The sequence below is a fragment of the Mastigoproctus giganteus genome, chromosome 4 (assembly GCF_048544385.1).
Source record: "Mastigoproctus giganteus isolate SK-2022 chromosome 4, ASM4854438v1, whole genome shotgun sequence".
Taxonomy (NCBI): Eukaryota; Metazoa; Arthropoda; class Arachnida; order Uropygi; family Thelyphonidae; genus Mastigoproctus; species Mastigoproctus giganteus.
This window is the reverse complement of record NC_143578.1, coordinates 200432165-200455512: the sequence shown is the minus strand read 5'-3', so window position 1 is coordinate 200455512 and position 23348 is coordinate 200432165. Positions and strand designations below refer to the sequence as shown.

Here is a 23348-nt window from a genome sequence, read left to right as displayed (position 1 = left end):
GAAATTTGCAACGAAAATTTACATATAATTTTTTTCTCTATGAGAGAAAAATATTTTCATAAAAAAAGTATAGTACCTGTATAGTACAGTAAAAACATATAGATAACATGTAAATTAAGAAATAAACAAGTTAATATAAAAAACAAATTTAAAAAATTAAAAGAAAAAAACGTTTTTGCAAGCCTTTTTTTTTTTTTTTTTACCCTATGTGAGCAGATAGCCCGTTACCGTGGCGGATTTCCGCACAGGCGCACGAGGCGCGCGCCTGGGGCCTCTTAAATAGAGGGGGCCTAAAATCTCAGGTTTCAAAAAATATATAAAATCGTTTCATTTTTAATTTTTACGCCCATCATTATTACCGTTACTGAACAAAACTATAATTTAATATGAGAAGAAGTTATATGAAATATCTATGTGAACTAAGTGAATCTGAAGTAGAATACGTATTATCATTAATGCTTAGTTGTGCCATTTTTTCATTTAAACATTAGTTAACATATGTATGAAAGAATTGCGCAACCAAAATGATTAAAACCGCAACACCAAATCTAGAGCGCGTGCTATAGTAAAAACGTGCGCGTGGAATGCACACTGTAGTGGTACCGATAATATTTAGAGGGGGGCCTCAAAACTGAATTGCGCCTGGGGCCTCTCAAGTGCTAAATCCGCCACTTGCCCGTTATTTTAATTTTTAGTTGTATAATAAGATTTGTTTATTATTATTAATTATATTATATGGGCGCATTATTTAAGAATCGTGCAAAATAAGACAACTGAAATCACGACCGCGCTGTATACAGTGAAAGGAAGTGGCACAACTACCAGGGTAATTCAGACAAAAGAGAATGTACTAAGTCAATGTAAACAACACTAAAGGTTAAAACAGTATTCGTTCAATTTTATTTCTAAAATTATGATGTTTTTATAATTTATTTTTCTTTCGTTTTGTAAATGTCTTATTTTTCTTTAATTTAAGCCATTCATAAAGTTCCTTGGTGGCCGTGTGGTGGCTCTATAGCTAAAAATAAGAAAGAAAAAAAATTCTATAAACACATATCTCAAAAGGATATTCCCGAGATACTGAACATTGATAGTAAATAAATGATCATTTAAACAGTATAAAACCAAGGGGAAAAAACCAAAACATTTTTATGTACAAATTTATGTCATAAAACTATGACTGTATAAAACGGAATCTAAACAGTACAACACATACGTACGAATAGGTTGTTTTACTACTTGAACTAGAGATTATTGATCTAGAAAAGATGGCAACTGACATTCATTAGAGAATATCTGCTGCAGAATGGTGTAGTTGCCTGTGAAGCGTGATACCATATTAGTATACCATCTATAATTCTAAGGGATGTTTAATATTGCTCTTCCCCCCCCCCAGAAATATTCATCGGAAAGCCTAAAAAGTTTGGACAAGCTGATCTAAAGCTGTTCCAGGAGGCCAAGGAAATGTTGATGACAGTACAACTGTGCTTCCGTAGCAGTTAAGTACAGTACCACGAGATTGCTGCTTGTTCACAACCTCTCAGGTATTAGAATTTAATATTATGAAGTGAAAAGAGGGTGAAATGTCTAAGTATCTTAATATAATTGTACACTATGATTAATCACCGGTTAATGTAACATTAATTAAATAAATAAGTAAATCAATTTAAATATACATTGATATTTAAATTGTATATCAATTTAAATATATATTGGCATTGCATTAGCACCGTTGGTTTATTTTTTGGTTGGCTTTGCATTAACACCCTTTTTGTAGAAATGAATTGGTCTGTGACGCTGCTGAAAGCTCAAAATTCGGAAACGGCTAAGCCCACCTGTCGATCAGTTTTTGGGTGTCTGCGAGGAAGAATAGGTCAGCGTAGAGATCTTCCCTACTTCGAATGTAGAATAATTTGTGGGGCAATACGTGCAGATGCCAGAATCTCGACAACAGTTAACAGAAATTCTTCCATTCTGTGGGATCACGAATCTACTGTGGCTGACTCAACAATGGTCGAACAACCAGACAAAAATCACACGTGGGATAATTACGCGTGGTCGAAGCCCATGGTGAGTGTCGTGCATCTCGTCTCGTAACACAGCAGCAACGCAGCATAGTGGCCCAGCTAACCACCCAGTACAACAGCAAGACCAATATCCACGTGGACTATGCGCCGGATATTAGCTCAATATAGGCTCTATGGCAGCCGATGGAAGTCAAGGGTACCCATGTTCACTGTGAAACACAAGAAACTGCGCCTTGCATGGACACGTCAGCCCCCAACACCGGACTACCGATATGTAGAAATCTGTGACCTGATCTGATGAATTCCTTTTCTAACTCTATCATGATGATGATGCACGTATCCGCATCTGGAGAAAGCAAACATATGGTCACGGCACCCGTACGCACTGTTACTGTTCAGTACCATGGAAGCGGTGGTGTCATGGTTTGATGGCTGTTTTCTCCGCATGCCTTGGGTCCTCTAATCACTGTTAATCAATGGCTCGATGGGAACGCCTACCTTTCTATTGTCGCCGACCAAGTACACCCCTTCATGATGACAGTGTATGCACACAATCCGGCATCTACTACAAAACAATTGGCCATGCTTGGTTGTTTTTTTTTTTTTTTTTTTTTTTTTAGGAGCATTAGCAACTAAGGCCATATTGCTTCGGGGAAATGCGGTGGTCATTCCCTGACCTTTCCGCATCCTCCGTATTTGGTGGTCACGGGCTCGAACCCCCGGTCTAATCAAGAAGCGTGTGCTACGCACTGCTGCTCCTGCCCACCTGGCTACGGAGACCATGCCACAACCTGCAAGTTGCCAACTGGTTTCAGGAACATGAAATTGAATTCTCTGTCCTCACATTGTCCCACAACTCACCGATCTCAACCCAATTGTTAGGGACCCACTCGAAAAGAACATTGACGCTACGAACATTCACCTGACAACGTATAATGCAACGCATAATTAGAACTACCCCTGGTCACATTGGAACACCTTCTGGAGTTCGTACCAAGACGAGTTCCTGTATTACTGACAGAAGTGGCCTCATAAGGTAATAGGTGTTGCTAACGCAAATCCAATTCGGTGTATATAAATATGTTAATTATCCTAATTCCATCCATTAGCATAATGGCAGCGAACTAGTCCGGTATGCTTACAGCCAGTAGGCACTAGTCCAGTATGCTTACAGCTGGAAGGCTAATGTAGTATATCGCGCCTGCCTACTTAAGTTGTATGCTTCCAAGAGGTGCCTGTTTCAAACCGTGTTTGTAATTACGATAACAAAATTATTTGCGCTTGTAATGGATTACGATAACAAAATTATTTGCGCTTGTAATGAATTACAATAACAAATAACTTTGCAGTACGAAATTTAATTAAATATTATGTAAATTAATGAAAAAGAAAAAGAAAACTATTTCTATGAAAAGTAACTTGGATGCTGTGGAAAGACTGGCATTATGGCTGTGGTTCATGCAAGAAAGACAACACAGAAATCTAATCAGCAGATCGATAAAAGCAGTATCAAAGGCCTTCTTCTTACATCAGAAAATATATGGTGTAGAAAATTTTACCGAAAGTGCCGAACGTTACAAGAAATGTCATTGTATTCATGCATTTGATTATGCGGGGAGGGATTCTCCGCTGATCAGCCTACTGCATAAAAATTTACAGAGGATTTATGGTCATTTGTCAACAAAGAAAAAATGGGTGTAGAACAACTCTGAATTATGGAAGAAAGATGTCTAAATTATGAGATGTTGCCTACAACAACAATGGCAAAAAATTCCAAAGAGAGAATCACAGTAGATGTCTGCAGCAATACAACAGACACTTCACGAACTGCCGTTTTATTTCGTTGGTAAATCAATTAATGATAGAGCTTTTAGAAACCTAAATCGTCCATCTTTACTAATTTACTGCCACTGGCAAAAATCAGAATGGATCAGCTCTGCATTATTCGAAAAAGGTTTTTTTTTGTGTGTGTGTGTGTGTGTGTGTGTGTGTGTGTGTGTGTGTGTGTGTGTGTGTAAATTTGTCCCTTCTGCAAAGAAACTGAAGAAACTGTTTCTTCCCTATTCATTGTGAGAAATAACATCACATCCCACTTGTGAGCAACTTAATGAAGGGAACATAAATGCCATGTTTTTACCACTGAATGTAACATCCTCGATCCAGCCTATGGATGAAGGTTCTAGAATGTCCGAAGAGACAACATAGGAAAAGTTTTTGAGTTCAATTTTGGTTAAAACAGAAAACACGAATATAGGTCCTATAAATTGAATAAAAATAACAAACATCAAAGACGTGTTTATAATATAGCACTAGCATGGAACGAAATTCCAAGTTCAACATTTACTAAATCTTGTTCTAAATTTACTAAGTCCGTCCGTCCGTCAACATAATAATATCGTGATTTACAATACAGTTAGCCATTTGCTCAAAAGCAACGATTACTTAAAAAATTAACTCACTCATTAAATTCTTGTTAATATCAGAAACTCAATTTCTGGTTGAGACTTTTCGAAAGAAACATTCATGAACAGTTTTCATAATAGACTTAAGTGCAGAAGCGTTTTGCTATTCGTGCCTTTCGCACGCATACCGTGTCTCTACCATCACTGATCTAGAGCATTGCAGTTTTGCTGAAATAGCAGGAACAGATTGATTGCTAATATTAAATCTATGACAACATTGGAGGACTCCGAACTCAACGCGCATCGACCTATCTGTTGCACTTCGTCGACCTGTTTACTTTTAGGTAACTGTCTTTTTTTTTTTTTTTTTGCTTTTTTTTTAATACCTATTTCTGACACGTGGGTAGTTCTGCATAGTTTATTTTTTCCAATCCTGATACGAAAATTATATATTTCCTATCAGGACTCTGAATGGACCGGAACACCGTTCAGATTACACACATTAGTAGTCATGTACTTATTTGATTATTAAAAATAAGGCAATTTAATAACGAAAGTCCCCTTAAGTAAAATTTTCCACTTCGATACCCGATTCATATATGATGAGTTGAATGTTCCACGATTTCAATGCATTACGTTCGTCACAAAAGATTAAATATATTCTACAGTAAATACAGCATGTGACAATAATCGAAGATTAGGGTAGGTTTTCGGCTAGCAAGAAGGACGTACCGTGAAGTCAGAGATCAAAATCTGTACACTGACAGAACAAGACTCGTTGATGTAAAAACGCTGCACAAATATGAAATAATTTGTTTTTTGTAAACTAAAAATAATGTGAGCATTTTTCCGTGTGAGCATTTTTCTGTGTGGGTATTTTTCTTGTGAGTATTTATGACAGTGGGTTTTTTTTTTCTGTGCGGAATTTTCACGTGGGCTTTTGTCAGGGAACCCAAGTATATACAGGGTGCGGCTAAAATGTAACTAGAATCGTTGCTTATCAACGCCTTACTACTGCACATGTCAACATTCACATTAGCATTAGTAGAAGCATATGATGCAAGAAACAAGCTTATGTAGCATCAGCTAAAAAAAAAAAAAAAAACATTTCACACATCCGTTCCCTCTAACCCAAAGGTTCCCAATCACTGGTATGTGAACCGGTACCGGTAACCGGGCTGTGAATGAAACCACAATAATATGTTACTAAAGCCAAAACTTTTTTATTTTTCACAGTTCGTATCTGTGCGACTATTTCAGTCTTTCTTCTTGGAAAATATACCTCTTTTCTTTCTTTTACTTCTTAATTCATAGAACACTATCTCTTTACTTCACCTCTTTTTTCTTCTTATTTTATACGGTCAGTCTTCCTTCACATATTGGTTAGTGAACATTAAAAGTAGTGTTTGCAGTTGTAGTGATTTTATGGGTAATTTGAAATTTAGATCATTAAAAATTACAACATACTGCTACTCTAATTATTATATTTTTATTCCAGTGATAAATTTAATGCTTTTAAAAGAAAATTAAAACTAATGGAAGAGCAGGTATTAAAAAACAATATGAGCATGCTGTCTTCACTTCACGATTTTATCCAAGAAAATAACATATCTATGACCAAAAATGTGACTGACGACATCCACGAACATATAAAATATTTGCATTTTTAAAAATATTTCCAGGAAGACTTTACAGCACAGAATTGGATTAGAAACTCTTCACATTCTCGAATGAGATCCCAGAAGATGATGTACAAGGAGTCATTCATAGATTTAGTATCTGACGGAGGGTGTCTTAATGTTGAAGTTTAAGAGTTCAAAACTCAACAGAATTTTGGCTATCTATCCGCCAAGAATATCTCCTACTTTCTGAGCAGACACACAATGGACGACCGGGCTAGCCAGGTGGGTAAGGTGCCTGCCTGGCAACCCAAAGGTCGCGGGTTCGAATCCCGCCTCGGGCTTGGATCAAAGTACTGCAAAAAATTTGGGAGGTGCACTATGGCCACAGAAGCCGATGCGCCAACAACTACAAAAAAAAAAAAAAAAAAAAAAGAGCAGACACTGGAAGTTTTAATGCCATTAAATTCGACTTACTTGTGTGGGGATGGATTTTCAGCGATGACTCCAATGAAAAATAAATACAGAACTTCGATTAATATTGAATCAGATCTTCGACTGAAATTGACACTAATCAATCCAGATATCCATTCGCTAGTAATAGCGAAACAGATTCAACATTCGAAACAGAAACAAAAAATTCAAGTAAAGAGGAAAATGTTTAAACCACATATTATGTGAAAATATAAAAACCTCATTTATAAATTCTATTTTCTTAATTAATAAATATGTTTTTCTGTTTTCAGTAGAATAGCTAGGTTTTGCTTACCTAATTATTTATGTAACTTTTCAAAACAGACTTATTTACTCATTAACTAACACACAAGTACGTCATAAGTACCAATGTGGTTGATCGGTACGCGGGCTTATAAAGGTTGGGAACCCCTGCTCTAAACGTTTGTCCAGTTCCTCCTTGAATTTATTTGAGCTATCAACTTACACAACTACAGATGGAAGTTTGTTCCAGCAATCAACAAACCAGTAGCTAAAGGCAAATTTCCGCACATCTATTCGATAACTATCTTTCCTCAATTTGAATTGATACCTCCCTCAGGTTGGTAATCTGAGCAAGAAGAAGAAGAATCGCATCAGAATTGAGCTTGCTCAACCCATTCAAGGCCTTATACACCTTAATCACATTACCTCTTAGGTGCCTAGTCTCCAGCCACTGCAATTTTCAGAACCTAAGCCTTTCTTGGTAAGACAACCCCCTTCGCTCCCCTAACCAATCTTGTTGTCTTTCTCTGTACTCGCTTAAAACGTTCAATGCCTTCCTAAAATGAGGCCTCCAGACCTGTACACAGTACTCAAGGCGTGGCCTGACCATTGCCTTATACAAAAGGATAATCACTTCCTTTTCCCTACTAGCAAAATTCCTGTATATCATTGACAGTACCCCACGACCTGCTCTGACAGCCTGTCTGCACTGCCCAGAAAACACTTCATATCTGACTGCACAATTACTCCCAGGTCTTTTTCATTTTCTACCACCCTAAGTGTAGTACCACAGAGTTGGTACGTTACTCTGGTGTTACTTCTAACCATATGCAATACTTTGCATTTGTCAATGTTAAACTTCAGTTGCCACTTCTCAGCCCATCTGTCCAAATTCTAGATTCTGTTGCAATAGCACACTGCCATTACTGTCAATAACAATCTTGCTGTAGCTTGTTTTTTCCTATACAGATAAGTTTTTGTTTCATTGCAATCAGATAAGATTTTCTTTCATTGCAATCAGATAAGTTTTGATTTAACTGTGGCTCTTTAAGTGAACCAGTGTTTTAACTCTTCGGCTGCAAAATGAGTGATCGTAATTTTTATCAAACGTTTGTTTATTAAATTTTTATTGAAACTCGGTAAAAATGGTACACAAACATTGCAGATGTTACGGAAAGTGTACGGCGATGAAACCATGTGTAAAGAGTTTTCGTGTCTTATGGCACCAGGAGTTTCCCCAGTCTCCGCGTAGCTTTCATTGTGGGTGTCACAGTTCACTGTTAAGGCCAGAGATTTACAAGTGTTTGGACTATGTATATGTGTAATGTTATGTACCGTTGTTCTTCTTGCCATTTAGCCGTTAAGCCCCTATTGGGACCCACCCTTGCCCACACTTGGCCTCGTGGAGGCAGGCCAGGTACCCAGCAGCTCTATATTTTACTCTGGCAGGCCCTGCCATCTAGTTTCCTGAGATTTCAATGGGTACAGAAAGGACAGACAGGACAAGAACGGAGGAGGGATTATGCTATTAGTTAAGAAACACATAAAATCCAAGGAAGTACAGCCAGTCGACATGACTGGACAAGTGCAGTGTCGAGTCAGTTTAATGTGCCATAAGCATTGGGAGATCAAAACTGAGAGTAGGAGTGTGCTATAGGCCTAATGACTCTAATGAGTATAATAGACAACTGTACAGAGAAATAGAGTGGGCCAGTAAATCAGAGAGTCTTATACTGGGGGATTTTAACTTCCCTTTAAGACATATATTGGAATTTGTTGGTTACACACACACACACACACACACACACACACACACACACACACACACACACACACACACACACACACACACACACAGCAAGGCTTAAGTGGATTTATTGGATGACTGTTTTCTACACCAGGATGTTCGGGAGGCAACCAGAGGGAGTAATACTCTTGATCTGATTATCAGAAGTGATCACAGTGTGCTGAAGTGGGATTTACTCTAAGAGGCAACTACCATTAGGGGTAAAGGGAAGGGTTTTTGTTTTTGTAAAAGTGACTACGGTGGTCTGAGACAGTATTTAAATTCTACACGGTGGGACCAACTGATGATGTTACCAACAGCACATTCAAAATGGGAAGCATTCAAAGAACTTAACTTGGAAGCTACTATGCTTTTCTTACCAACTAAGAAATATTATTCAAGATTTAGGCCTAAATGGATGTCAGATATGAGACATGTGGCAGAGAAGAAAAATGCATGGGATACATATCAATTAATGGTGACATGGAATCCTTTCAGATGTAAGCTGGTCTTATATCTATCACGAGAAATCTTTAGCAAAGGACCGAAAGAAAAACAGCAAAAAGTTCGTTACTTATGTAAACACTTGAAGGAAGGGGATGAATCAGATTGGTCCACTGTATATCGATGGTTCAACTGTTGATGATCCTGCTCAGGTAGCTAACAAACTAAATGAATATTTAGTTTGTTAGCTACTTGAGCATTTGCACTTACATTCACACATGAGGAGTTATTCAGGAAGGGGAATGCCAGAGCTGTATTAAACTCTGGCAGTAAGCTAGATACTCTTGTAATAACTGAGAGTAAAGTAGAGGAGAAATTGTTGAAGATAAACATAAGAAAGGCACCTGGGGTGGATGGAACCTATGCAGTTATATTAAAGGAGGCATCAAACGAAGTAAGCAAACCCTTAGCCATAATTATGAGAGCTTCCTTGGACTCAGGGGAGGTACCCATGGACTAGAGATGTGCAAATGTGACCGGAATCCTCAAAGGGAGACACAGGTAATTACAGACCTGTTAGTTTAACTTCTGTTTCAGGGAAATTAATCGAGGCACTGGTTAAAGAAGCATTACAGGATCATCTAAACAAGACTTCAGTTATAGCTCGGACAGAGCACGAGTTTGTTAAGAGGAAGTCTTGTCTGACCAATTTGATTGGATACTATGATGTAGTCACAAAGGAACTGGATGTAAAGAATAATTCTGATATCACATATTTGGATCTTAGAAAGGTTGCACATGGAAGACTGCTGCACAAATTGGAGCAGTGTGGCATTGGAGGCAAACTGCTACTATGGATAAAGGGATGAATGGGTGAGAGAAGAGAGAGAGTGGTAATCAATGGACACTGCACTTTGTGGACTAATGTTATTAGTGGAGTCCCCGGTTTCAGTGTTGGGTCCATTGTTGTTTTCTGTATTTATAAATGATATTGATGATGGTATGTTAGGCTTCATGTCCCAGTTTGCAGACGACACGAAGGTCGGTAGGGTTGTTAATGACATTAATGACAGTATGCTGCTGCAACAGGATCTAGAATATTTGAGCAGATGGGCTGAGAGGTGGCAACTGAAGTTTAACATTGACAAATGCAAAGTAATGCATATGGGAAGCAGTAACCCCAGAGTAACGTATCAACTGTGTGATACTACACTGACAGTGGTAGAAAGTGAAAAGGACCTGGGGGTATTTGTGCAGGTAGATATGAAGTTTTCTGAGCAGTGCAGACGGTCTGGAAGGGTAGCTCATGGTGTCTTGTCAATGATTTACAGGAATTTTTCTAGCAGGGATAAGGAAGTGATTATCTCCTTGTATAAGGCAGTGGTCAGGCCACACCTTGAGTAATGTATACAGGTCTGGAGGCCTCATTTTAAGAAGGATGTAGAGCTGTTGGAACGAGTACAGAGAAGGGCAACAAGATTAGTGAATGGAACAAAGGGTTGCTCTTACGAAGAAAGGCTTAAATTTTGCAAATTACAGTGTCTGGAGACTAGGCACCGGCGAGGTGATCTGACTGAGGTGTATAAATCCTTGAAAGGTTTGAGCACGCTCAATGCTGATGGGATTCTTCCTCTTGCTCAGAATAATCGCGTGAGAGGGAATAAATTGAAATTGAGGAAAGACAGTTGCAGGATAGATGTGTGGAAGTTTGTCTTTAGCCAGTGGGTGGTTGATTGCTAAAACAAACTTCCGTCTGTCGTTATAGTTGATAGCTTAAATAGATTCAAGCCTATGGATGTTTGTCCATTCTATACAAACATTTAGAGCAAGTGGATCGGTGAAATGAGAAGGGTGTGTGTGTGTTTTTTTTTGGCTGATGCTATATAAGCTTGCGTTCTTGCTTCATGTGGCTTTGCTAATGCTAATAAGAAATAGAGAGATTTCAGTGGCTAGGGCTTATGTAAAACAAAAAAGAAAAAAAGTGGGGTGAGCGCTAGGATTGGAAAAGCCAAATGAATTATAAAAGATGTAATTTGGATGTAATTAAACTTTGGAACTTGTGTGGGGCATACGCTAGTGTATTAGGTAGAGTAGGGGAGGGAGACCGAAGATCCGGGGGTGAGAGGTAGAAATATGGGGACAATAGAGAAGGCGACCCCAATATGGTCAGTGAGGCTGGCCCAGGCCCAAGCAGGAGGAAAGAGGTGCAGGTGGGGAGAAAGAGAACCATCTTCTCCCCCTGCCAGGGAACAGGAGTAAAGGCACCACGCAAGGGTGTGTTGAGCAGATCGCCCATGTGGTGTGCCAGGGGCAAACTGCCTCACGTCATCGTCATTTGGTTAACATCTGATCCTGGTAGGTGCTCAGGTCTGTGATGAAGTCAATGTCACGTTGGTTCGAGTCCATCAGTGTCAGGTCCGACTGTGCTGTCCACCTGCCTTCCGTCATGCTGCAGTTGTTGATATCAAATCGTTGGTGATCGTGAGCACTTATTGGAGTCAGGTCCAGGTGGATGTTAAGTCCGGTAGTATTGTCATATATAGGGCTTATGTCCATTCCAGTGAAGTTATCACATTTATGGGGGTATGTCAGTGGCATTCCACGACAGTAAGTACCCCCCCGCTTCGTAAACAGCTCTTGGGCGAAGTCGGAAAATACCAAATATTCCTCCCTTGTGTCTAGCAGGTGGAGTTCTTGTCCTCTGGGTAAGTAGGTCAGTTATCAGGATGTTGCGGAGGTCGTCATAGAGCTGGCAGTCACACATGAGGTACTGCCAGCTCTCCAGGCTTCCGCAAACGCAGGAAGGGTCCTCTTCTGTCCCGAGGAGGGACAGCTTAGTGTTGATTGCTCCGTGCGCTGTTAAAAGATATGCTGGCCGCAGTCCCGGTGAGAACCAGCTCGGTGCCTTGGGGAAGATCCGGCCGACGTCGGGCACAAATTTCCTAGTAACTCCTCCAGTGTGGGAGTGATTCCGTCGTTCTTGCCACACTTGCACCAGGTAAGCTAGGAGCCTTCTCTTTTCTGCAGCGCGATCATTTGCTGGGTCCGTAGTGTAACAGAGGCAGGTTTTGTTGGTACCCTTGGATAGGTGGTGTAGAAGTACCCCGTGCACTATCTCCAAATTCAGAGGGAGGACATCTGCAAGGAGGGTAATGGTGAGGAGAATTGTTCTTTGAGTGGGGTCAATAATTTTGTCGACAGCACACGTGGCCTTGTTGTACCACGCTCCAGCGGCATAGGTGATTATGGGTGTGAAACCTGTTTTTTTCAAAAGATGGAGAGTTCCTCGGCCGAGGCCGCAGTCCCATCTGGCTACCCTGCAGATAAGTGCAGTGTAAGCTCTGATTTTAACCCTTGTATATTTAAGGTGGTCTTGGAAGGAGAGGTTCTGATCCAGTATGACTCTTAGGTACTTGTTCTGCTTGGTAAATTTTATTGTTGCTTGATTGATTTTTATCTGGGGAGGTCGCTGGATGTCTAGCTTTCCCTTCAGCAGCATTGAGTTGGTTGTTTCCTGGGAGATATTCAGTTGATTCTTTTTAGTCCATTCTTGCAGTGTGTTCAGGGCTCGGTTGGCTAAATTTTCCAGCTGGGCTCTGGAGTTTACAACAATCACTGTGAGTATGAGGTCATCGGCAAAGGCCTGGGATCGTAATTCACCGAAGTCCAGGGCCAGGAAAGCATCCAGGACCACATTCCATAGTAATGGGCCCAGGACTGGACCCTGTGAATAACCCCTGCAGACGGTCCTAGTGAGTGCTCCAAAGGGGGCATTGACGGCAATTGATCTGTCAGTAAGGTAGTTGACTATGCGGTAAAGAATTTCTGGGACCCCAGTGGTTCAGAGCCTTGCCAGGACACTCGACCACCATAGGGAGTCGAATGTCCCAGCAAAGTCCACAGAGATCACTAGAAGGTACTTTTTGTCACATCCATTGGCTAGATTCAGAAAATGCTGGAGGGTGTCCACTGCAGAGGATCCTGTCTTGAAACCAAATTGGTTAGGCGAAGCAAGGCCTGCCGCATTGTAATGCTGTTGGAGTCGGTAGTACAGTAGGCGCTCGAAGAGCTTGCTGACCACTGAAAGCAAGGCTATTGGACGATATGAGTCGAAGAGATTGGGGGTTTTGATGGATTCTTCACTATGAAAAATTACAACAGTGTGGCTAAAAACGAAACGATATACTATATATATATATATATATATATATATATTATTATTATTATTTTAAATACAATAATTTGGGCCTCCTTGGTCAGGCGCGAGGGTGCATAAGTACACGTGCCTTCAGTGATCAGGGTTAAAGCCCGTGACTTTTAAATATGGTGCTGTTTCTTGTATTCTCCCTGTACTGTGAACTCGTCTGCGCGGTAGCACAGTGGTATCGTCACCGTCCTTCCCACACCGGACGGAAAAGGCCTGGTTCGAATCCCGTCGATGACGCGAGGAACTTTAATGGGCTTTTTTCACTCCGTGGCTGAGTTAGTCGGTCTGAGCGACTAACTCAGACTTTCTGGGGGCAAGGTTTACCCCCAGAAACTAGGGTTTTTCGTCCAGCAAAACAGACAAATCGACCATAGAACACACGCAATTAACAGATATAAGACACACAGCACAGCAGATGACTTTAATTATTCGGGTGGCCTAAATATAACAGTAGTACTGTGAACTCCTCTGACCGTGTGTTCTTCCCAGGGTATGAATAGAAAATTTATTTATTTTAATTTCAATGTTTATCCCCTTCAAAGTACTCTCCAGCCGCGCCTATGCAGCACTCCATAAGCACGACTGGACAGTACTTTGAATGGGATAAACATTGAAATTAAAATAAATTTTCTATTCATACCCTGGGACGAACACACGGTCACACCAGTTCACAGTACAGGGAGAATACAAGAAACAGCACCGTATTTAAAAGTCACGAGCTTGAACCCTGGTCACTCAAGGCACATGGACTTATGCACCCTCGCGCCTGACCAAGCTGCCCAAATTATTGTATTTAAAATAATAAATGATAAATATATATATATATACAGTATATCATTTCTTTTTTAGCCACACTGTTGTAATTTTTCAAATACGTATAACGTTTAAAATAAAAAATAAAAAAAAGTTCAAATTAATTATTCTTTGAAGAAAATGAATTCTGTGGGCGCAAAATATCTTTTTACACGTCAGCCTGATAGCATGTCAAAGCAAACTGAGCTGTGTAACTCTAAGAAAATGAAAAATTATCTTACCTCTTGTTTTCGATGCTTGCATATTTTCCCATTTTAATCTTCTGCAAAATCTTCACATGGCAGACTTTTTCAGTCTAGTGGTTCATGCTTTCCAGAACATATCATGAATTGGAGCTTGCTACGATTAATTTTGAACAGGAACTAACAATATAAAGTTGCAACCGTGTTAACTGTAAAATTGATTTCTATTTATTTATCAGGTCTAGGATGTACTGTCTACTCATACATTCATTTTAATAATACGTACGCATATTAATATTGTAGATTTTGCTTCCTGATCAAACGGATATGATTCGCTTTCCAATATCTTCGGCAATACGCAAGCGTTTATTTATTTACTCTTGCTTATTATCAATGCAATAATCAATACGAAAATATTGATTAATACTAATCTATTCTATAGTCATTGTCGCATCTTGGACAGTTACCCAACCTAATAAGTTTCAAATTGCATATTTTGATCCATTTGAGCTGTGGAGGAAAGAGGATATGGGCAGCATTCCGGTTTATTGTATGATAGTTACATATCGTCCACAGACTATATATGGTAAATGGTCAAAAAGATTCCAACATAAATGGCCAGTATTTACTTTCTATTTGATGGCGGAAGTTGCAAGATAAAATTAGAAACGTCGCATTTTTAATTAAAGTCAACTCCTAACATTCAACTATCACTAAAAAAAAAAAAAAAAAAAAAAAAAATGACTAACCTTTAGGATACAATTTTAGAGCAGTTGCATTTTAAATATAATTCACACATATTTTACTTTCAGTAGAACGAGGTCTGTTCTATTATTAAAATTAATGCCAAAATTCATATATCTTGAAATGGAAAAACGATTTAATTGCTAAAATCGAAGATAAACGCTACTAAATCTAATATTATGTTCCAGTGTGCAAGATATCTAAAAATTACATCTTATATTATAATTTCTTGCCATAAGTCCTTTCTTTAGCTTAGATAAAATTAAATGAAGCTCGTTCTTTATATAAAAAAGTTCACGAATCCCAAAATAGCCTTACTACCTAGCAAACAAACACATATCAACAGACGACTGCGAAATACCTTACAAATAAATAATGACATCCGAGAGAGGCGCTGTTAATAATCACAACGTAGTGCTTCTCGACGAAACGAAAAAATAAATATCGTAATAATAATAACAACGAATAAAGGGGGATAGCAGAAAAATATTTTAGTAAATGGTTTGTGATGTAAAAAATTATTGACATTCAGAGTTACCAACCGCCTGCAAAAAAAAAGTTGAAATTTTGTTATTAGTATTAGCATTAGTAGAGGCAAATCATGGAAGAACGCAAGCTTATGCAGCACCATTTCACCCGTCCATTCACTCTAAAAGTTTGTCCAGTTCTTCCTTGAGTTTATTTAAGCTAACAACTTCCACAACGACACATGGAAGTTTGTTCCAGCAATCAACCACCCGCTGGCTAAAGGCAAATTTCCGCACATCTATTCTAAAACTGTCTTCCCTCAATTTGAATTTATGCCCCCCCCCCCCTCACGTTCGTAATCTGAGCAAGAGGAAGAATCCCATCACCATTGAACCTGCTCAAACCAATCAACACCTTATACACCTCAATCAGATCACCTCGCAGGTACCTAGTCTCCAGACGCTGCAATTTGCAGAATTTAAGCCTTTCTTGGTAAGAAGACGCCTTCGTTCCCCTCACCAATCTTGTTGCCCTTCTCTGTACTCGTTCTAGCAACTCTACTACATCCATCATAAAATGAAGCCTCCAGACCTATACGCAGTACTCAACGCGTGGCCTGATCATTTTCATATACAAAGGGATAATCACCTCCTTTTCCCTACTAGCAAAATTCCTGTATATCATTGACAAAACCCCATGACCTGTTCTGGCAGCCTGTCTGCACTGCTCAGAAAACTTCATATATGACTGCACAATAACCCCCAAATCTTTATCACTCTCTACCACCCTGAGTGCAATACCACACAGTTGGTATGTTTTTCTGGGGTTGCTGCTACCTGTAAGATACCTATCTTACAAATTATTTTAAAATTTTTTCTTTGACGGAATTTAAATATTTTTGGTAGAATCAAGTATATAAAATAATAAGTTTGGGCAAATAGCTCGTATATCAAAAAAAAAAAAAAAAAAAAAAAACTCTGTTGATTTCTGCTGGAAGTGGAGTGCGGTACAACTTTGTTAATGGAAACTAGTCCAGAAGAAATGTAAACAATGAAAGGGTGACTGTGGGAGACAGTTTACCTGAAAATGAGCCGACAAAGATGAACCATTCGACGCACAGATTAGTTGCGGGTTGAGCGAACAGATCCAGTTCTGACATCTTAAGCTCCATTATTGGAAGATATTGTAGTGTTTCCGATGTCTCCCTCCTTTCTGATTGCGGACTTTTTACTTAATGGCTTGTCCCACTTCGGATGCACGATTTATAAATGCTCTCCTTCACGGACACCCCAGAAAAATGACACTGTCAACCATATTACGCTCTGCGGACAGAACTTGGTGACCGATGAACCTAGCTACAGGTTTCAGAAGAGGGGAAAGAAATGTGTATGCAAAAGGGAAAAGACTTCCTGACCCGTGTCCTGTCTGCGCGGGTAGCACAGTGGGATCGTCACCGTCTTCCCCACACCGGGTGGAAAAGGCCTGGGTTCGAATCCCGTCGATGACGCGAGGAACTTTAATGGGCTTTTTTCACTCCGTGGCTGAGTTAGTTGGTCTCAGCCGTAGATAGCAAGTTTTTTCTCCCCAGTAACTGGGGTTTTTTCGTCCAGCAAAACAGGCAAATCAACCATAGAACATACGCAATTTACAGACACAAATACGGGTTAATGTATTTAATTACGGGCAACCCTAAAATAATAATAAATAAAAAATAACCCGTGTCCTCTCTGAATCGGAGGCCCCGGTAAATACAAACTTCCTTCTGGCTGCACTGAGTAGTACTGATTACATGTAACCCGTGGCCTCTCTGAATCAGATGCCCCGCGAAGTACGAACTTCTTGGTGGCTGCACTGAGTAGTATTGATTACGGTTTGATTATGGTTAATTACGGTTTTTCCTCCTCTGAAAAGAAAAAGCTAACCGCTGTCTGTGCGAATTTGAATAGATATAGAGTGAAAACTACAATGGATAATAATCTAAACGTGAGAATTCACCTTTGTTTCCGAACGGTACTACTCGCAAAAGAGATGCCTTGGTATTGCCTAAAATCTGGTCATCGATCACACTGCTGTATACGAAGTAGGATTTGATGCCCCTAATTCTATGGTTTGGATATTTAGAATGCACAATTCCTTCAAATTCGGTACCCAACTTGTCAAAGTCTAGCAGCTAGCCTAGTTCTGTCTTGGGGAAGCAAAGACATGCATTGCTTTCGATTTCAAGAGAAACAAAACCATGGGTATTTACACTTACCTTAATTTCAGGAACAATATTCATCATAGCCTGTAGGATTTTGGAAACAGTGTTGTTATTACCATGTGGAATTTTACACTTACATTGAGTCTAACTCGAAGGTCCACCAAACACGATTCTCCTTTTGTCAGTGTTCGACAAAAGCACAATTTTATATTTAGATATTCATTTTCCGATGTGCACTCCTTTGAAAGTTCCTGTATTTGCTGTCGATCTTGTTCTTCGTTTTAGATCTGGCGTTCAAACCTATAGTTTCGGCCCTTCGGAAGGGAATCCCCAATTCACTTCCGTTCTTCATATACAGTGAAAATCTTTCTTTTAACTCGGTCTGAATGACTTTTAACTCTATATTGTTATTAAGAATACACAAGTGTTCGATCAGTTTGGTAGAATTAAAAAAAAAAAAGTTCTTGTTTATACTCCAGCACGACCACCAGGTCAGTGGAGTTTACAATAAATCAATCAATACAAATGTTAATCGTATAATTAAATATAATTAGATATATTTTTCCACTGAATGAATGATAGTTACATTCATTCAGTGGAATGAATTTTTTTTTTTTTAATTTTTTAAAAATTTTTCTTAATAATTCTTCCTTATTTGCTATTTCTTCGTAAAATTCTTCACAAGAAGTAGCAAAATTGCGCTTAACTTGTAATATTGCTGTTAGCGTTTTTACGGTCAGTTGTGTTTTTGTTGACGACCACAGCTTATTTTAGTACCGAAAAAACTCTTTCCGTTTTACCATTGGTTCCCGGCAACTGGGTCCAAAACGTAAAGCTCTGTATGTCGGAATGAAACGTTTTTCAGGAGCACTGTAAACTCTGCCCATCCTTCGGAATTGTTATTCCAAGAATTAGAAATGTGGATTTGTGATAATACAACTTCCCACTTGCCAGTGAGTGACACAGTGCTAAGCAAAACAACAATAAAATTAGACTGTGTGTGTTTTCTGGATGTAAATCCATACACCCGTTATTTGGAAGTGTTATGAAGAACATCGTTGGCATAAATCCAGGAGTTATACAAGGCCAGATATCTGGTCCACTTAACAACAATTGATGCTGACTGCATCTCGTTCTTTCCTTAAGTACTTTTTTCAATCAGGAAAATGTCTGAAGGCAATTCGTCTTTGAGATTAACCTTTTGCAGTTGTTGCTCGTAGAATGTTCCTTCGATCGTTTCGTCGATACGGTCTTTAACTCTGTACACTACTGGTCGTTTTAGTTTTAAAAATTGAAAAATAGTAAACACTTCTCTACTCCAGTTTCTTCAGAATCCTTTGCGGAACGAATGAGAACCACTGCTTAACATGACACGATCACGGAGTTTAAATTTAAGAATCTGTTCTTTGGCTTTTTTCAAGTACAACTTTCTGTAAACATCCTCTTCGTTAAGCAAGGTGATATCTGTAGGCAACATTCCATGGTACGATGAATAGTTCGGTTATAAGTGTCGACAATGTCGAGGAGGGCGTGAAAAGTTATCCATTTAAGGATTCTTCTTTCGGAGTTCTGATGAAGCGTTTGACTATGGCAGCCTTTTTTTCCGATCTGGTCGTATAGAAATTAAACTCCTTTTCTTGGTTAGTGTTGACGTTAAACAGTATTTCTTCTTTAAAAATCGACTTGAATGCCTTTACCACTTGCTGTTAAGTCTTATTTTTAATCGGTCGAATCCTATACAAACTAGAAGAACTTATATACCCCCATTTCCTTTGGACAGATTGAATACTTCTGCTAAATTGCACTGAAATGTGTCCCAGAACTATTATTTTGTTCCTCGGAAAATTCACTCTTTGTGGCTGATTTCGCACATAAGACAGCTGAGTGGCCAGGTATTCTTTCACGATATGTCTGGGTAACTTTGTACGTTTTTGCAATGCATTAACACCACTGAAACTAACCACAACATGAGGATCAATATAATCTTCTAACATGTTCTTTTTTTCAGATAACTGAACTATAGGAAAACGCTTCATCATTCTAATGCAGGTCTTCATATTACTTGTCATTTGGGAATTTTACGATATGCTGCTTGACGAACTGCAAAGACGTGTGAACCTCACAGAAGATGTGCCCAAAGGGGCCTTAAATAGCCAATTCCCTTTAATGTAAAATATGTATATTGGTTTTCAATAAACTATGCTTTTGTAAATTTCATCAGTCTGTGTTTCTTTATTTTTAGAACAAGTACTGTTGAGAAAATAAACTTAAGTTAACTCCTAATTAATTAACCGTTGGCAAATATAAAAATAAACTTAACTGGATTTAAAGAGGTTAACTGTTGACAAAAATAAGCTTAGCCTAATTTTCAAATTTTTACATTGGAAAATTTAGTAAGTTTCGGCCTTATTTGCTGATTTAAATATACATTTTATTCTTGGGACTCAAATTTGTACAAGGCAGCTTTTTTTCAGCTGTCTACCAACAGATGGAGCCACAAAGGAAATGTTTTTGTGAAAAGTTAAATGGCCACAAAAACAAGTCAATGAAGAGAGGAAGACTTCTGGAAAAATGTCTACAAATAATATGGCAGGGCCCCGGCTGCAAAGCAGACAGGTGGCGGTTCCCCACAGCTCCCACAATTCACAGCATGAGCCTAATTAAATATTTCACTTTTGACATCACAACCGCTAAATTCAAAGGGAAATAATCTAACCAGAAATTACCGGAGGACCATTAAGCATGCGTATGCGTTGCCAGCAAGCAAGCATGCAAGATCAACGCCAGGCCACCTCAGATAAAAATAAAATTGAGAAAAGTACTACTAATGCCATCTAGTGAGAAAAAAATAAACAGTGACACCACCTGGGGAATGGAAAGAAACACAACCTAAAGTAAGCAGCGCCATCTGGCGGAATAGAAAAAAGACATCGGACGTGATCAGGGCCACCTAGCGGTAGAAAATGTAAACAACTTTTTCCCTCTCCACCCCTGTCTGCCATTATGCTCATTCATACCCTATTCCGATACTATTGCTGAGTTATTGTTATTATTATTATTATTTGACTAACTGTAGCCTTTCTGCTATCCTGCATTAGTCTTGTCAGCCTTTGCTGGTCTCTCGCATCTACAAGCTGTTTCTCACTACACGATAGCTGCTAGTTGGATGTTATTTGGCTGTTGGACCATAAAGAAATAAATACAATGCTTGCCACATTGTGATCACGGATAATGTAATCATTCGCGTAATATTATCACTTTTTTGTAATTACAATCAGACGTACATAGAAAAAACGCCGTTTATTGTAATTAGCGGTTCGGTTTATGCTATCGTTTTTTTGCTAAATTGTGGTTTGTTTACACATGTGCAGTGGAAGTGATTACGTGTTAAGTAATTCCTATTTGTTCAGGAACTGACATGATCAATACATTACGTGGCTAGTTACTAATTTCACTTCGTACAGTTCATGTGGTTGTCGTTGTTGTTACTCCGTGAAATTACTGTAACTGTACATCTATTAATCTGACAATTTTATAATAGGACAATTTTCATTCTTATGTTTTAATATCTTAATTTGTTTTTATCGATTTCCAGAAATATTATGACAGTTTCATTTTTATTGTGGACTTTCTCGAAGAAATAGTGGACAGTCAAAGTAAAGTATTTTATAGTGCTCGATTTTAATGTTTTTTTTTTTTTTTTTTTTCTATATACTTACACATTGCCGTTCTGCATCAAGAATCAATGATAAAGAGCTGCATTCTCGTTTCTTCGGTTATTTTTATCACTGCAGCTGAGTGCCGAAGTGATCACAATAAACAGCGTCCACTTTATTTCGTATTAGGTTACTCGAGAGAACAAATTCACACACCCATGGATATTATGTCCATAAATTGCGCCTGTTCTCTGGTCGCTAAAAGATTTAGATTTTATACTGAATATTTTCTATAAAGCTCATTTTAGTGTTAGCGTAATATATCATGTTTCCTTTATATTTATAAATAGCATATATTTTGTAGGTGTAAATATTGTAAATATAAATTGTAAATAGATTTTATGTTGTGCAAGTTTATAGAGGCCCAACTTTCGCTGCCAATTTGACAAATTATGGATAATAGGGACCAGCCTTCTAGTGGCTAACGGTCATAACCCAAGTTCTTTTGCCCTCGTGAGTAGCACAGTGGGTAGAATCACTGCCCTACCTAGGTCGAAAAGACCTGAGTTCGAGTTCCGTTGATGACGTGAGAATTTTTTTGGGCCTTTTCACAACCTAGCTAAGTTAGTCAGTCTCAGGCGGGGGTAGCATAGTATTTCCTCACAGAAACTTGGACATGTGGACATGTATATGTGTAAGGGTGGCACCTAGAACGTTTGTTCAACTCTGCCTCGTATCTCTGTGAAGAATAGTACCACTATGAAAAGGCCAGAAATGTGGTTTGTGTGTGTGTTCTGTTATGTTCTGCCCTCTTGGCTACCGAGAAGCATCAGTCACCTGGACAGATGAATCTGGGTACTCGTCCACACCACTGGAAGGTGGGCCAGTCCTAGAAAAACACGTATCGTCTCAAAAGAGACTGTGACCTACTTGGTGTTGCCAGCAGGTGGGTCAGGATCCTTTGAGGGCCCATTCCAGAGGGAAGGGAGAAGAGGAGGAGAAACAAAAAAAAAAAAAAAAACCGTGGTGCCGGTTGTGAAAAAAAAAAAAATAATAATAATAAATAAAAATAAATTAAAAAATAATAAATAATAATAATAATAAAGCTAGTAGTTCAGGTAAAAATAAAATAATAAGAAGTATGGCAAATTTAGCAAAAAAATAATAATAAATAAAATAAATTAATATTTAAAAAATATATGTATTTTTTGAATTAATCCTTTCCTTTCACCAGTGAAATCTAAGAATCACTTATTTGGTTTTGGTTGGCATTGGCATACGAGGCCTTCCACCGGATAAAAATGCCAGATGCAAAGGCCTGCAGGGAAGAAAGATTCTGGATTAGTTGGATTCTGGATTAGTTGATCCACCTGGTTTGGGGAGAAGTTGGGAATTCCCCTCCGAAGTTGATCCCTGAGATCCTCGTACAAGTCGCAATCTAAAAGAAGATAGTACCAGTTTTCTTTGGCTCCACAAAAGCTTAGGTTAGTCGCTAGAAGCTTTTCATTCAGGGAGCCGTGGCCAGTCACCAAGAAGGACGTCTCAAGGCTGAGAGAGAACCAGGATTTCTGATGATGAACCAGGGAGGAATGTCTTCGTTACTGTGCCTTGTGGCAATGTATTCCACCTTGTTTTCCAGATGTTGACCAGTTCGTTGTAACATCGTGTTTTTTCACGCTTTTTATCTACAGTGAGATTAAGCTCCAGGATACAGGTTGATATTTTCTTTTTGATTCTGAAGCAGCGCTCGCGGAAAACTGTAAACAAATCAAGTGGAACCACACACCAGCAGCATACATTACAATTAGTAGGAATACTGCTTTGTAGTATAGAGATAACGTTCTCTTGGACAAACCCCAATCATTTCAGGAGACTCTGAGAATCCTTCCAGAAACCTGGGTTTTTCGTCCAGCAAACAGAAAATCGACCACAAAACACACGCAATTTACAGACATTATGCACGAGGCAATATGGCCTTAATCGCCGATGCTCCTAAAACCCTACTACAACAACCAAGTTTTTTTTTTAATTACTTTTTTTCAACATCAGCGATTTAGACCATATTGTGCTGTTTGTATTTATG

General features: G+C 38.9%; 1 protein-coding gene across 1 annotated transcript in view; it reads right to left on the bottom strand.

Annotated features, from left to right (window-relative positions):
* Window positions 1-23348, bottom strand: part of LOC150087322 (laminin subunit gamma-1-like) — a 327255-nt gene that overhangs the window by 289413 nt on the left and 14494 nt on the right. The gene's annotated exons all lie outside the window — the stretch shown is intronic.